The following is a 6,000-nucleotide window of genomic DNA, read 5'->3' as shown; positions in this document are numbered from 1 at the left end:
CCCGCGTCCCTGGCCGCCGTGGGGAGAGGGCGCGCTGGGGCACGGCAGCTGTGACTTCGGGGTACATCCTGAGGGATGAGGCCATATTTAAGGCGGTTATTTGAAACGTGGTGCTTGTCTCCTGGGTTAGGCTTTCAGGCTGTTATTCCGTGTGTGTAACCTTGTGCTCTTACCGGAATTACTAATCTTACTTTCGTAGGCGAGGAGCACATAAGGTCCTGCGACTTCTAACTCTGAACTTGGATATGCATTAAACTGTAAGTTTTCCGATTTTTTTGAACTTGGGTGGATGAATGGAGTAATTATTTCACATTTGTGAGACAAAAACTTAAGAAGTAATTTAAATGAAACCCTAAGCAGATTTTTTCTGTGCCCGTTGCAAATACATCTCTCCCAGACTGTGGTAACTCGTTTAAAAAATAGAAAAGTAAAAGAAAATCTGTAACGCCTGGGGAGAGAGCTTGTCTTAAGCTCTCTTTTTAGGTATTTTCTTAGTGATGGGTCTTATTTAATCCTCAAGAGATGAAAGTTACCTTATAAGCTTAAATCAATGCATAGGAAGCACCTGTAGGTGTAATACTAGTATGTTTCCTTATATTTAACTGAAGTAATTGAGATTAGATGGTGCTTTTTCCTCAATCTTAAGTGTTTAGTCAATTAATTTGCTTAGGTGATCTGATTAATAATGGCTCAGTGGAGGTACAGATATGTTTCTGGAAGTTGTTCTTTATGTTGTTGAAATATAGGTGCAATTTTAAAAGATGTAATAAAATACTAGATTTCTATTGTAATTTTTTTTGAAGGGTGAAAGGGACTATTGTAGATGAAATTGTAGAAGGTAGTCAAGCAAATGATTACAACCATTAGTGAACTAAGTAACAGCTCAGCTAAGCAATGAGATAATTCACTGTATAAATTTCAGTCTGCACATAAATCTAATTGTGTGTCAATAGTTGCATCACTGCTCTCTTAATTTCTCCCGTTAGCTTGGGTGAGAAACTAGAAGCTGGATATAGGTTTCCAGATATCTAAAATTATTTTGCTGATGGGTAATACTCTCTACACACATTCAACTTTGAGGGAAGGCTGGTATCCTTTCTATCAGTTATTCTGTGTTCAAGAAAATTCCTGGTGAAGTTTCTCTATAGCTAGACCAGAGTTGTATAGATCAGGAATTACAGCATACAGTCTGTAAAACATTATAATGCATTTGTACACCAGAAGAATGGAGAACTCTGAAACTGTTGTTAGCTGTAGCTTGTCCAGAAATGTTACAGCTGTCATATGTTATCTTTGATTTAAAGGCTTTTTTGCTGAAAAATAATCAAGAATTTTCTTATGCTTACTTAACCAGACATAATAGTTTTGAAGCTTTCTAGTAATTCTGATCTTACAAGGGTGTCAGAAGTTCTATGGTAGCTTGCAGCGTGGTCCGTGGAGAGCCTTGTGGGCACGGTGGCTTGTCACAATAGGGAAAAGACAGTTAGAAATGTTTTGAACATCCCATCATCATTTCTGCTGTCCAAAAAATAAGTTGAGTTGATTTAGAAATAGGAAGGGGAGACGAGAAATTGAGTGTGTGTTTCAAGCAGCTTGCTGAATATTTTACTGTGACCTTTTTTTACCTAGACATCAGCGCTTTCATTGCCATGATAAAACATTAACCTTAAAGTAGTGTCGAGAAATCAGATCATGTCCAGTAGAGGTACTACAGTGTGTTAAATGTCTCACTTCATATTTTTCCCCAACAAGAAGTGTAATCAACACTCCCTTGCATGCCTAGAAGGAGTAATGGTTTGTGGTGGCGATGTAACGTTAATCAGCAGTTGCTGCTATCATTTGTTGTCTGCTGGGAAGGAGTCTGTGTAACACCTGGTAACTTGAGCAAGCCTTTTAGAACAAACTTGCACAAACCCTTTAGACATCTGTGCCAGACCTTTTAACCCTCAAAGGTGGGGTATGAAAGGGTTTCCTTTTTTTTGTCTCTTCAGTTAGGATTTCTTGCTAGAATTACAACACACTATTAGAAAAATACTTTTTCTTTACACTATTGACATATGAATTGGAAGGAAAACATGTCTGGTATACGACTGAGGTGGCAGTTACTTGGAGTTCAAGATTTTTTTTCAAACTTAAGAAAAGTGCTGAGGCATTAGCCTTGCTTAATGTGATTTATAGACCAACCTTTAGGCATGAAGCATCATGTGGAATTAAATTACTCAAGGTAAAAAAACCCAAGTAAAAATACTTTCTGGAAGTACCTCTTTTACAGGTCTTTTTTGTTTGTTTGTTTCATTTTTGGTGAACTTACCTTGTTGTGGAGTGGCAAATTAAATGTAAGCTTAGCATACCATATTGCTAAAGAAAATCTCTTGCAGTCTGTTTTGCAAACTGTCGTGATTCCTGTTAACTCTATGTGCAGAAACCCACTGGGTTCTAGTTGGTGTCACTGAGTACTTGTACAGAATTAAAATACAACTAACTTTCATTTACTTTTGAGTGATACTTTGACTATTCAAATTAGCCTTTGGCAACTTGGCTGCAACTCTTAATTACACTTGACAACATGAGTCCAGGAACTGAACAGCAATTTATCAGCAAATTCATTACTGGAACACATGTTTTTACTAGATATGGTTCTAGCTAATATTAAACTGTTACCTTACATAAACGTGCGTCTGACCCAGTTATCTTTGGTCACTGCCTTAACTGTGTATCTGTTTCTCGCTGTACACCTCTCTGTGTGCTCAGATAAAGAAAATGGGTGAAGACTAGTGTGGCCTTTCACAGAGCCTTGTTGTACCTTGCTGTGTCATATTCATTAAAATGTGTTTGCTAGTAACTACATTTGTTCAATATTAGTCTTCTTGTGTCTCCTGATCTTAATATTGGCCTGTAAAGCAAATAACTGAGTTTTAAAAGAAGGGAGGGTGTTGTGAAGTTGCTAGTCACTGTTCTGATACCTTAGAAGTCAGAGAAATTTTCTTACGTATGCTGAAGGATTGTAGGGAACTGGCTGCTGTTTACTCTGTAACTGTAGCTGGTGCATGTATGCCTGTCTTCTGATGCAATATTATCAATTCTTAAGGTATATTTAGCAGGGTTAATATGAAGGAGGTTTTTTTTTTAGTATTATAGCTGTCTCGCTGTACTACTGTTGCTTTAAAAGTACAGAAGCTAAAATGTACATGATAACGACTGCACAACTTAGATGATTATTTTTTTCAGGAACAAATTTTTGAATAGACTAGATGGAGATACATTAGAAAAGCAGGGACATGGTGTTCCTTCCTGTAGCCAAGCCTGGGAGAAAAATAAAGCAGGGCAGAGGGGAGGAGGAATGCTTCTCTGAAGGATGCTGATCCTGAGGTGGGTGGGTTGGATTCCTTTTTGTTTAAAAAACATCAGTAAATCTGAAGAGAGGCTTTTGAGTAGTCACGGTCACTTAAAGGTTTCAGGATGTTTTGATGAAGCCAGGCTGTCTTGTGTGATTAGTGTCTCTTGTTTTATTGCATGACTAGTGATGATGTCAAGAAATAATGACAAATTCAAGGAACGAGCGACCTGAAACAAATGAAGTGGGTAAGAGAGTAATCAAACAGCTGCACTCAACATGTTGAAGCGGGGTGTCCACATAAGGAGCAGACTGAAGAGAAAGTTTAGCAGTGAGAAACCTAGGAACATAGGAAAGTTAGGCTGGTGAGTGTCCTGTGTGAGGGTCTGTTCTCAGTGCCTGTCACATAGCTGGGCAGCTCTGCATGAGGACCCCTGTGGCCTCTTTCTAGTTCAATGTTTTGTGTGTGGTTTGGAGTGGATGTGTGAGATGAAACTACTAGTCCAAGGGTAATTATTGTCCTGAGAAGAATGGAGTTTTCCCTTGATCATATCTCCTCAACACCAAAAGGAAGAGGAGCTCTCTTGCCTGTAATGAAGCTGCAGTTAAGGGAGTGTAGACCTACTTCAGAACACTCTTCCATCTTCTTTGTCACATTAACAGAAGAGTTTAGGAGGGAGGTGTAAGCAGGAAGGCATAAGGTGCAGGTTCTGCAGGCTTCATGGAAACATGACTATACCGTATTAATGTCCTCCTCTGATGTAGTTTAGGCTTTCTGTCCAATCAGATTGGTTATATTTGTTAATGAGATGTCAGAGGGAGAACCGATACCTTCTATCTGCACATGCAATAGCACATGGCAGAAAGCAAGCTGCTGACAGTTGTACTGCCGGAACAGCTAGGAACTGCGGTTCCGCTTTAATGAAATGGATCTCTGTAGTTTGTGTTCAGTGGATGGATGGCTTATCTGGCTGATGCTAGAAGTCTGGATCACAGTATAGGCCAATATCTAGTAACATCAAAGGTCCAGTGGGTTGCAGTTTACCGGAGCACTTTACCTGATACTGTTATTACAAGACTGTCAGCTCAGTCCTTTGCTGGTCAGAGTTTGAATCCCTTCCCCACCATATATAAACTGTAGCAGAAGTGTCATGGCCCATGATGAGGCTTGTTTGCACTGTGTAAACCACTGCCTCCATTGCCTCTACGTTGGAGGAGAGCTGCTAGAGGAGAAATTGCAATTAATCTTTAGCATAGTCAAGGAGAAACTTTTGTCTAAACAATAAGGGGCTCCTCTAATGCTGGGAGAAGACTGCACATGGTGATGACCACACCACTCCAGTAACTTTTCGCAGCAAAACAGTTACAGTACTTACAGTTGCAGTTTAGGCAAGCAGTGATAAAATACTGTATCTCTAACAGTTTAGGCTAAAAGAGAGAGCTATTTGTTTTATCAGTATATAAATCCCAGTACAAGGGCAAAATAATGCATGAACCAAATAACTGATTAGACTGCGTCATTGTTTGCTGAGTAGTTTGGTGTCTTGTGCTTTTTTATGAATTACTGTACAACTAAACATCTTTTTCCGATTGTACATGCCTTGAACTTTATCAGTTATTACACAGAGTTCAGAAATGTTTTCTTAGGAAAAACTTTGTTTCCACAGAATGGAAAGTGTGTCCTCAACAAAGAATTCCCCGTAAAAATCCCCATTATACTTATAGAAAAAATGAGTTTGTCTTTTGAATGAAGTTGGTGATTTCTGTCTTAAACTTAGTGCCTTTTCTGTCATAAAGTACAGACTTATATTTCTATGGGCTTGATGTACTTTTCCCTCACTTCCTTTTTGGAAGGGGATCTTTTGTCATCTTGTACTCACCCACTGAATTTGGAGACAGACTGTTTAAATGTTATGCAAAAATAGGGACTTTCATAACTTGCAGTTGGCTTCCTCATCAAGACAGTCATACTAGTAAGTATTGAAACATTACATGCAGAACACTTTGTTACATTTATTGGTTGCTTTTATCTTATGGCTCATGTTCAATAACTCTTGTGTTGACCTATAACATCTTAAAAGATTGGCCCCATGTGATGCAGCTATTCTCATCAAACACCAATTGCTAAAGGGATTTCACCTACTCCTTTAAAGCTTCCTGAGAATAATTTCTTATTTGAGCTTAACTACCTATTTCCTCTCTTAACCCTTCAAGTGAATGGTATAAGGTTTGTTCTGCCTTGAGATAATGAAAAATAAATTAAAATTGAGGCAAGGAAGTAGTTTGAAGGTAAGGGTAGTCCTGTTCACCTGAACTGTATAAACAGATTTTGAGATATGATAGAAAACTGTTTTCTCCAGCCAGAAGTATGTGTAAGTATTTCAGAAGCATGAGTTCACCTGTTGTTTTTTTTTTATGTGGTGGTGACATATCCAAGAAGTCAATCTACAGTGGACTGAGAGAAAGGTTTAGAAATGCTTGTTTTAAGTAACCTCTAATTTTTAAGGGGAGGGAGCAGGGAGTAGTCTTCAAATAATTGCTTTAGTTTTGGTGTTTCATGCACTCCTTGCTCATCAGATTATTTTTTTTTTATTTTATTGTCATCAAGCATATGGGGGGAATAATTTGTGGAGCTTACGGAAGACTTAAGTCAGTACCTCTGTTGC

The 6,000-nt window shown here is 38.5% G+C and overlaps 1 protein-coding gene across 1 annotated transcript in view; it reads left to right on the top strand.

Annotated features, from left to right (window-relative positions):
• Positions 1–151: 151 nt before the first annotated feature.
• CDC42SE2 (CDC42 small effector 2) overlaps positions 152–6,000 on the top strand; it is an 85,961-nt gene continuing 80,112 nt past the window's right edge. The window contains exon 1 of the mRNA XM_009639535.2: positions 152–257. The gene's annotated coding sequence lies outside the window, so the exon portion shown is untranslated. The remainder of the gene's footprint in view (positions 258–6,000) is intronic.

This window comes from Egretta garzetta, unplaced genomic scaffold (genome assembly GCF_000687185.1).
Source record: "Egretta garzetta isolate BGI_Z169 unplaced genomic scaffold, ASM68718v1 scaffold375, whole genome shotgun sequence".
Lineage (NCBI taxonomy): Eukaryota > Metazoa > Chordata > Aves > Pelecaniformes > Ardeidae > Egretta > Egretta garzetta.
This window is presented reverse-complemented; position numbering and strand designations above follow the sequence as displayed.